Below are 11,388 nucleotides of genomic sequence, written 5' to 3' on the forward strand. Positions count from 1 at the left end.
TGCTGGAACTTTGAATCTGTGGGTTCTTCTAACTCTTCTGCCTAGAATTCTGGCTAGATTGATCCTAGGACCTGGGGTGAAGTTAAGCCTGAATGTGAGGGTTAAGTGGGTCCCAAGAGTGGAAACATGGGGGTCAGTGATTAAATCATAGACTTGTCTCTCTGTCTTGCTCCAGAATAAAAATGATCAGAAGCAAAGCAGGGAACACTGCCTTCTTACTCAGTAGATCTGTTCCCAAACATCATTAAGTCATGTCATCTGAGGCTATTGACTGATGCAAAACCTTTGATTTCAGTGCACATGAAAAGCCAATGAGGGTTAGAAGTGAGCCAAAATCTCTTCTGTGGCCTGCTGTACCACTTATCATGTTATTAGCTATGGTACACCCCCTTCCTTTCCTTTTCTGCTCATTCCCACCAACCCCATATGTTCTTTCCTCTCCCTTCTTGGGCAGGTAGAAAAAGATTTTTCCAGGCTGAAGTTCTACTCCAAAGTTGGTGGGTTCAATGTCTCAAATTGAATTAACTGTCTTCATCCAACAAGTTTGTTTACACTTGGCCAAATGGCACTTCCTATTTCTAAGAAAAAAAATCTTAAAAAAACTCATAAAAGTCTAAGAAGGGTTCTTGGACATCACAAGTAGCTCTTTGCTAACACCGTGTGGGTGAGTTAAGTGTAAAGGAATCAGAAACATACGGATTAAATTTTACTCAGAATGCACGTGTGGCTTAAAAAAATGACAGGGAAAGATGCCCACAGCTAAACTTGGTTTGGGTTTTGCTGAAACAGAAACATTTCAGAAATGTTCGGTGATGCCCAGAGATCCCAAAAGATAACTCACCAGACACATCTAGACATCCCTTGTTTTGTTCTTCTTGTACCTTTTCATTTCTCTACAAGAGTTTACAAAGTATGGATATATTATACAATGAATTCCCCAACCTGGCTGTTGGCAAAATCAACTCCAATATACAAAGGTACTCCTTTTGGCTCTGGAAGAGGGCACAAATGTGGGCAGAAGCTTTAAAATGTCACTGGTAAGGTCGCTTGCCTGATTAGGGTGGCATTTCAATGACTGGATTAAGACCTTTCACATGTCAGCTGGCATTTGTAGAATATACTTTGGTGCAAAATATAAGTAAAATCAGTTTTTGTGCACTCACCCATTTGAGGGTTGTTTCTTTCAAGTGTGTCTTGAAATTTGGGGTCTGGTTGCTCTAGACTTTTCAGACTGATAGCACTTTAGCTACTTCCATCCATGGGTTGTCTCTTACTGAGGAAGCAGCAGAAGATTATGCCAGGTCAAGCCATTCCCCTTCCCCAGTCTGGGTCTCCCAGAACCTGTCCGGGCTGCTGGGCTGCTTGTAGTGATTGGATGGGATAGGAGCAACTGACTCTCTTCCTTCTGGTGAGATGGAAGACCATCAGGCCTTATTCTTTGCCCTACAATTAACCTCCTAAAATCCTCTAGGCAGATCTTATCATCTTCCTTGTCTCTGAACCCTTTAGACCCCTGGCATTGTCATGTGAGCTACTGCTAGGAGTTAAGAACCCTTGGGCATTACCAGCTGCTTTGCTGTTCTACCCGTAGGACTTCCAAGCCTTCCCATTTGTCCTAAAGATGAACTTTTTTGTGGCTATCTCTTCCAATGAGAGTGTGAACTCCTTTTGAATAAGGGTTCTCTCTTTTTTTCTTTTTGTATCTGTAGAACTTATCACAGTGCTTGGCAGAAGATGTAGCTGAGAGATTAAGTTCCACCAATTTACCATGGTCCACCTAAACTAAATGGTGAATTGTAGAACTGGCTGAGCTGCTATTGCTGCTTCTTCAGTAAGAGACAACCCACAGGGGTGCAGCTAGGTGGTCTAGTGAATAAAGCACTGACCCTGGATTCCGGAGGACCTGAATTCAAATCCAGCTTCAGACACTTGACACTTACTAGCTGTGTGACCTTGGGCATGTCACTTAACCCTCATTGCCCTGCAAAAAACAAAACAAAAAAACAAACCCACAGATGGAAGCCACTCAAGTCTTCTGCCATGGAAGAGTCTAGGATTCCTCCAAGCTACATAATACAATTGAAAAACAAAATTTCTTGATGCTAGTGGATCCCTGCATGGGTAATCCTGCTTGGCCCCAGAAGGTAGAAATAACAATGGATAGAAGTTTCGGGGAAATATGGAGGCACAGTAGACAGGAAAATCTTCCCAAAGAAGGTGACAGGTATTAGATTTCTCTTTGTTAAAGATTTTCAAAGAATGCCTGTATTGAATCACCAGTCACGGTTATTGAAGAGGGAATTTCTGTGTAGATACAGGTTGGATTTGATTGTTCTTGAGGTCCCATCAAACTTTGGGAGTCTGTGATATTTTGCTTATCTCTGTTTTTTCCAAGATCACATGAATGCATTCTTAGGAACTTTAAACAATCTCTTCTGAGTCACCAGGTTGCCCTCCTTAAGGAATGATGCTTCTAACTGTAGGGGCAAGAGTGATGGGAAGGAGTGCTCAAGGCACAGTTTATAGTCAGCATTGAGAAGATGAGATGGAGCTATCATTTCTCCTCTTGAATGATGAAATTTTAACAAATGTTCCTTTTACTTATTAATTTTTTGTGGGGCAATGAGGGAGGGTTAAGTGACTTGCCCAGGGTCACACAGCTAGTAAGAGTCAAGTGTCTGAGGGCAGATTGAACTCAGGTCCTCCTGAATCCAGGGCCAGTGCTTTATCCACTGTGCCACCTAGATACCCCCTATTTATTAATTTTTAAAAATACCACTGTCACTTCCCACTTCTCCTTGGCCCATAATACCTCCTCCCTTATAGCAAATAAATATATTCAGCCAAAACAAATCAATACGTTGCCTGTGTCTGAAAATAGTATGCTTCACCTCATACCTCTAGTCTACTGCTTCCTCTACTTGAACGTGGAAAGTATACTTCATTAACACTCTCCTGATTAAATATGGCAGCTATATCCATCTGGAATCAGGAGACCTGAGTTCAAATCTGGTCTCGGACACTTCCTAAATTTATGACCCCCAGGCAGCTAGGTGGCATAGTGGATATAGTGCTGGTCTTGGAGTCAGGAAGATCAACTTTCTAAGTTCAAATCTGGCCTCAGACACTTACCAGTTGTGTGACCCTGGACAAGTTGCGTAACCTTGTTTGCCTCAGGCTCCTCATTTGTAAAATGAGCTGGAGAAAGAAATGGCAAAACACTCCAGTATCTTTGCCAAGAAAACCCCGAATGGGGTCACAGAGTCGGATATGCCTGAAAATGACAACTTATGTGCCTTAGTTTCTTTCTCAGTGAAAATGGGGGAAATAATAGCACCTACCTCCCAAGCTTGTTGTAGGAATCAAATGAGAAAATATTTGTAAAACACTTGCAAACCTTAAAGCACTCTATAAGTGCTGGCTATTATGATGATGGTGCTCTGATATTTTTCATCGAGTTTTCCTTGACATTCTTATTTCCATCACATGAAGTGTTCTCCTGGTTCTGTTTTCTTAGCTCTGAATCAATTCAGGTAAGCCTTCCCAAGTTTCTCTGAATTCTCAATATTCATTATTTGTTCAGGTGCAATAACATCCCATTTCTGGTGAAGTTTCTAAATCTATCCTTTTAGTGGGGAACCCATATAGGGTCACACAGCTAGTAAGTATCTGATGCCAGATTGGAACTTGGGTAGATGAGTCTCACTGCCTTCAGGCCTGGGACTTTATCTACTGTGCCACCTAGTTGCCCTTTTTGTAAAATATCACTTCATAAAGGAAATAACAACTTATGGATTTGTCTGATTTATAAACCTAGATTTTTTGCATGTTGATTTTTCTTAAACCAACTTAGGCTACAGTAGTCTTTATGACTTGCACTAATTTTACTCTCATATAGGTGAGCTGTTGGCAATGTAAGGGAATGTGGGGGAGGAGACATATGAAATGAGGGGATTTTTACATGTTTGTTTTTCATCTCACTTCTGTCACCTTTGGGTAGATCACTCAACTGTTCTAGCCTGGGTTACCTTATGTATAAAAGGAGAGGGTTTGTCTAAATGCCCTCTGAAGTCCTTTCTGGCTGCAAATCTATGATCCTCTGAACTTTTGAGAGTATGATCCATTCAGGACAACAGCCACCTGGGAGTGGGCAGTTCTGGACTCCTGTTGGCCTTTGTATAAAGGCTCTCCTCTCTCTTTAGCACCTTAGTTTCTCAAAATCTGAAGTGGGTACAACACCAGGAAGATTGATAAATTACTTGGAGCTCTTAAGGTGGAAAAATAAGATGTACAGGCACCAGGTAAAATAAACCATGTCCTCTTTTCTTTTTACCAACAGATTTGTAACATTTGCCAAGTAGAAGTTATTTTCCAGGCTGATTCAGGTTTTCAGGAAACAGAATCAAGCAAGTAGATAGGTGATTTTTTTTCTGATGAAGTTTTTTAAAAGGAGATAAAGTAGAAAGTTTAGAAACCAGATAATAGACTGACTTTTGCTCCTTTCCTCTGAAAAACAGATGCAGATGGTTCCGAACATAAGTGGAGAAAGAGAAGACCAATACTGGCTTTTTACCCCCTTCTAAACAAGTGGTCAGCAAAACCTCTCACCTCAGGACACCTTGCATCCTTCCCTCTTAAAGGGTAGCTACAGTGTACAATTTCTTCTTCCTCTGTTAAAATATTTATGACTTTCTACTACTGGGTGGCATGTATGAGAGCCAGAATCATCTTTGTCCAGCAAAACTTGCAACCCCTAATTAACCACATGGCATTTCCAAAAGCAGCTTTCTGAGATTTTTTTCTTTACCTGGTTTCTTAGGTGTGTGTGTGTGTGTGTGTGTGTGTGTGTGTGTGTGTTAGGATAAACTATGAATGAATGAGACATTCCATCATTTCTCTGCCTCTCTGGAGGAAGGGAAGAACAAGAAGCAACCTTTTCTCAGAGGCATTGTTTATACATCCAATCATTCAGTCAATCAGTCCTAAAGCCCTTATTAATTTCCAGGTAGGGAGGATGAGTAGACAAAATCTCTTTCTAGGGAGACCCCCGTCATTGATACATGTAGTATAACAGAACAGATGACAAGATGAAATCCAAATATGAGACAAGATGGTATAGTGGATAGAGTCTTAGACCTGTGGTCAGGAACTCCTGGGTTCAAAGTATGCCACAGCCACTTAGATGCTCAACTTAAGACAAATCATTTAAGCTTAGTGTGACTCAGGAAACTCCCTAGAATTTACCCAATCTTTAATCTGCTTTGTTGGAGGGAATTTCCACAAGTGAAGTTCCATAAATTGATTCAATCTCAGACCCTTTTTAGGCCCTTATCAATTAAATAGAAGTGAAGGAAAACATTTATTGTCCTCTATAACCAAAGCAGTGAGTTCAGGTGTGATGGTGTGGAGGTAGGATCACAACTGTACACCATCTCTCTAAACAGGGAGGGCCCAAGGCCAATTTGCTCCTTGTTTTTTCATTAATCCAGAAGAGATAGAAGGGAAGGAACTTGACTGAGTTTGGCAAAGAGCTCCTTCCAGGAACAGAATGGAGGTGGAAATAGGAGTAGAATGGTTGGAAGTATTCTCATTTGGGAACTGATAAGGAATAAAAAGAAGATAAAGGGAATATGCCTGGGTAGAAGGGGTTTAAAGTATCTCTCTGAACATTTTTATAATATCAGGTCACATATAGTGTTGATCAGTCTGAGTTTATAAACTCCTAACTGACCTTTGCTTTGGAAATTAGAAAGTGTAAATCCTCCCATACAACTTCCCTCTTCCATCTTCCTTCTTCCCTCTTCCCTCTACCTACCAGCAAAAGGTAAAAAAGCCTGTGTTCTGATGAAAGGAAGGGAGTGGAGTATGAGGAGAGGAGAAGTATTCTGTCAGCTTGGAGGAAATGGGATGTGTGTGTGTGTGTGTGTGTGTAAATCCAGGGAATGGGGGGAAAATAATAGAAAAGAAGTCTAGCTAAAACTCTCTCCTCCCTCCCTCTCTGCCATTATCTAATAAAATTATTCCTGACTGAATGCAATGGGGGGAGGGGGGCAAATTCAGGGTTAAGAGTATTCTACTTCCAATAGACCTATGCAAATGACACCCTTGAGCAGGTGGCTTGGTGTTTGCAGATGGTACATACAGACTGCACATCTGGCAATCATTATTCAGTGGACAGGATGTGTTATTACACAGCTCTAATGAAATTTGGGGCTGCTGCAGTTTTATAAACCATCCAAAACATGCAAAGAAAGCAAAACTCTTGGCATTTTGTTGGCAGTGAAGGAATGTGTGGAAGAAACAGAAAAAGTTCTATCATCTTGATGCATTAGGTTATTTTCATCCGCAGAAGCACTGTCAGTTTGAAAGTTAGACAAGATAGCTCTTGATTAAATCAAAATTGCATCTGACTATTGAATAAATTAGGTAGCATGTCAGAAGAAAGGTCCAGGAACGCTTTCATTAGGCTATGCTCTATAATATTTTAACTCAGATTATTAACATTTTTCTCCTCTCCTAGCAAATATGTCACAACTAAGTTGCTGGCATTTTTTCTTGCCACAATAATATGTAGCTAGTGACTTGAAGTTCAAGTGATGGGAGTGGGCCAGTTTGGTTTCACTCCTTTTTCAATCTAGTTCACTTGGAGTGTGCCTTGAAGCCCCTCCCTGTGCAGCAATTCCATTTTCTGATGAAAATGGTGATCATGAAATAGACTCTATTAATTTTATTACATAATCTGCCTTCTGGCATTAGGCACCACTGGCATAATTTTCTTTTTCTTTCATGTGTTAGTTTACTGCTCACCTCTTTTATTTAGGGTCAGGAAACAATTGCTCCTTCTACCCAATTTGATAAATCCCGTGAAACAATATTAAAACATTCTGACCACAAAACCATGTAGGAATGCTACTGCTAAAATATTATTCCTGGCTAAAGCACTGGAGTATTTCAATGTTTTTATTCTCTCTGCATAAGCATTAATTTGTTGGTGATCATTCTGTCAGTTTCATTGCAAATTACTGGTTTCTCTGTACCAGTGAAATTTAATTAGTATTTATTAAGCACCTAGTATATGCAAGATGCTGGGCACACAGACAAAAATGAAATAAACTCAAGAAACTAGAGCATTGTTATATATCAATAGTGGATGCATCAGGATGGATGGATTACATTGGATTACCAGTGGATTACATTAGGATCAATTAGTAGAAATCTCCCCTCCACTCCCCTCCCTTCCAGTCTCTATGTAAACTGCATGCTAATCCTTACCCTGAGCAGCTACTTGATCAAGGGCAGTCTGTGGCATAGATACTATTGAAGAATACTCAAGCCAACTGTGGTAGACATCTTATTCTTCTTACTCTTTTTTTCCTCCACTCTGTTCACTTCTTTAATTTCTTTTTTTCTCTTACTACTCATTTCCTACTCTTATCCTCTCTTGTTTTCATGAAATCTCTATTGTCCTCTCTCTTTTTCCTCCTTATTAATTGTGAAATGGTAGAGGTGTTTCATCTCTAAATGGTACTATAACATTAGTGAAAATGGTAGGACTTGAAAGTTATTTACCAATAAATTTGGAATTGTTAATAAAATAGCATAAAGCTATTGCTTTTGAGTTACAATATATATTTCGCAGGGAAGATACCTGTTATTTTGGGGCTACTGTTCAGGAAGTGATTAACATTAAGTCATAGAAATCATGGAGACAACCATGACCCATTTTGCTGATGCAGTAATTTGTCTTTAGCTTCCAAGATAGGAGGAATTAGGATTAGAGAGATTCCTTTTATTATGGATGACTATATCATTTGTCTGTCTTTTTGTTTATTTAGTCTGCCTGTCTGTCTGTCTGTCTGTCTATCTATCTATCTATCTATCTATCTATCTATCTATCTATCTATCTATCTATCTATCTATCTATCTATCTATCTATCTAATGATGTCTAGATTGCAAAATCCAATGGCTTTTTCTCAATCCTCATTCTTGGCCTCTTTGTAACTTTTCACACTGTTGATCACTTTCTCCTCCTTGCTCCTCTCTTCTCTCTAGGTTTTCAGGACACCACTCTCTCTCCTGGTTCTCTTACTACCTATTTGGCTGCTCCTTCCCTGTCTCCTTTGTTGGATCCTCCTCCAGATCACACCCTCAAACTGTCGGTATTCCTGGGGTGCCATCCTGGGCCTTTTTCTCCCTCTCTAATACTTGGTGATTTAATCAGCTCCCATGGATTTAATTACCATCTCTGTGCTGAGGATTCTCAAACATTTTTTGCCCCAATCTCTGCTAACTTTTTTTTTTTTTGCACAAGGCAATGAGGGTTAAGTGACTTTCCCAGGGTCACAAAGCTAGTAAGTGTCAAGTGTCTAATGTCAAATTTGAACTCAGGTCCTTCTGAATCCAGGGACAGTGCTTTATCTACTGCGTCACCTAACTGCCCCCTCTGCTAACTTGTATTCTTGCATCTCCAACTGCCTTTCACACATTGTGAACAGGATGTTCTGTAGGCATATTACACTCAATATATCCAAAAAAAAAAAAAAAGAACTCATTATCTTTCCTCCTAAACTCTACCCCTCTACTACCTTCCCTATTACTATAGAAGGTAACACCATCCTCCCGGTCCTTCAGGCTTGTAACCTCAGGAGTCATTCTGGATTTTTCACTATGTTTCATCACTCCCATCCAATTTGTTGCCAAGGCCTGTTGATTTCACCTCTGCAATGTTTCTTGAATATGCCCCCTTCTCTCCTCTGACACTGCTGCCACTATAGTGCAGGTCCTCATTAATTCTTGCCTGGACTAGTGTAATGGCTTGCTAATGGAACTGCCTGCCTCATCTCTCCCCACTCCAATCCATCTTCCATTCAGTCACTAAAGTGATTTTTCTAAGGCACAGGACCAATCATGTCTCTCTCTGTCCTTCTAGGATCAAATACAAAATCTGTAATGCCAACTTTATAACTTGGCTGTTCCAGAAACAAGACATTTCATCACTCAGTTCTGGGCATTTTGGGGGCTATTTCCCATGCCTGGAATGCTCTTCTTCCTTCATTCTGCCTATTTAGTTCTCTGGCATCCTTTGTTGCTATTGCTTAGTCCTTTCAGTCATGTCCAACTTTTTGTGACCCCATTTTTTGGGGGGGTCAAAGATGCTGGAATGATTTGTCATTGCCTTTTCTTTTCATCAAAACAGAGGAGAAGGAAGGGAACATGACTGAGCTGGGCAAAGAGAGAATTCTAGGAACAGAATCGAGGTGGGAGAACTGAAATGGGAGCAGAATGGTTGGAAGCATTCTCTTTTGGGAATTGGTAAGGAGTAGGAGGAAGGCAAAGGGAGGAAGACCTGATAGAAGCTCATTTTACAGATGAGGAAACTAAGGCAAACAGGGTTAAGTGGCTTGCTCAAGGCCACACAACTAGTAAGTGTCTGAGACCATATTTGAACTCAGAAAGATGAGTTCTTTTGATTCCAGGCCCAGTGTTCTATCCATTGCACCAAGCTGGCATGTTTTAAGTTCCAACTAAAATCCCACCTTCTCTTGCAAGTTTTCCCCAACACTTCTTCTTCTCCTTCTCCTTCTCCTTCTCCTCCTCCTCCTCCTTCTCCTCCTTCTCCTCCTTCTCCTTCTCCTTCTCCTTCTCCTCCTCCTCCTCCTCCTCCTCCTCCTCCTCCTCCTCCTTCTCCTCCTCCTCCTCCTCCTCTGTTTTAATTATTTCACATTTTTATGCTGTAGATAGCTTGCTTTGTATATATTTGTTTGCATGTTGTCTCCCCCATTAGACTGTAAACTCTGTGAGGTCAGGGATTGTCTTCTGACTCTTTTTGTATCCCCAGAGCTTAGCACAGTGTTTGACACATAGTAGACAAGTAATAAATGTTGACAATAAGTTCCCATATATACTAAAATATTTTATAGCAGCACTTTTTAAATAGTAAAGAATTGGAAATAAAGCTGATGTCCGTCAGTTGGGAAATGGCTAAACAAATTGTGGTGCATGGATGTCGTAGAATATTACTGTGCTATTTAAAAATTATGTATGCACTGAATGCTAAGAAAGATATGAACTGATGCAGCATGAAGTAATCAGGAATAAGAAAACAATATTCACCATAATTACAACAATCAAGGTGGAAAGAACAAAGAAAATCAAATGTTGCAAAATCATGAAGAACAAACATGGCTTAAAAGAAGAAAAATGAGAAGCCATTTACACCTTACTCCCTTGTAGAGGTGGGAGGTTCACAAATATATATCACCTGTTTTCAAACTTTTTCAATGTATTGATCAGTTATGCTAGATTTTTCCCCCTTCTTTTTTGGTCTTTGCTGTATTTATAGCATTTTTTAAAAGTCATGGCTCCCTGGAAGGAGGGAAAGAAGGGATACTGAGGAAAACTGGTGATTTTTTAAAAATCAAAAAATTTTTTAAAAAGCACGGGAATAGGGCAGCTAGATGGCGCAGTGGATAGAGCACCGGCCCTGGATTCAGGAGTACCTGAGTTCAAATCTGGCCTCAGACACTTAACACTTACTAGCTGTGTGACCCTGGGCAAGTGGCTTAACCCCAATTGCCTCACTAAAAAAAAAAAAAAAAGCACTGGAATAAGAGTTGAAAACTACATGCTAGCCCCACCTTTGCCAATAGCTAATTGGGTGACCTTAGCAAATGACTTTCTCTTTATTTGGGTCTTGGATACCCTCATCTAGAAAATAAATATATTAGAACAGATGACTTTCTAAGGTCCTAACCAGCTCAAAAAATTCTGTGATGCTTGACACTTGTCCAAAAGGAGAATAGGATACTGCATGAGAAATCAATTTCCCATCACCAGCTATCTTCAGTGTTGTATTCTACCCAGAGGAGGTCTGATACATTCAAGGAATACAGGGATAGATAAAGCATTTCCTAAGCACTTACTATCTGCCAGGCACTGTGCTAAGCACTGGGAATATAAATATAAGCAAAAAAAGAAAGAGTCCTTATGCTCAAGGAGTTTACATTCTAATGGGGAATGAAAATACATAAAAGGGAGCTGGGGAGGCCGGGCAGATTGGGGAAAGGAGTAAAGTGGAAAAGTTCACAGTGTCAGGAGCAGAGATGTGAGAGAAAAGCATATTATTTCCCGGGGAACATCCTGAGTTCCATGAAATTCAATTGGTCAGTCCCTACTGTTTAAATGGTCTCCTATTGCCTTCTAGAGTCAAACAGCCATGAATAATGTTGCCAATAGAAGAAAAACCCAAGTGGAATAAAGCCCCCAATCAAACAATCAATAAACATTTATTGAACGCATATTATGTGTCAAGCACTCTGGACACAAAAAGAGGTAAAAGATAGTCCCTGCCCTCAAGGAGTTTACAGTCTAATGGAGGAGACAATATG

This window comes from Dromiciops gliroides, chromosome 2 (genome assembly GCF_019393635.1).
Source record: "Dromiciops gliroides isolate mDroGli1 chromosome 2, mDroGli1.pri, whole genome shotgun sequence".
In the NCBI taxonomy this organism is placed as follows: domain Eukaryota; kingdom Metazoa; phylum Chordata; class Mammalia; order Microbiotheria; family Microbiotheriidae; genus Dromiciops; species Dromiciops gliroides.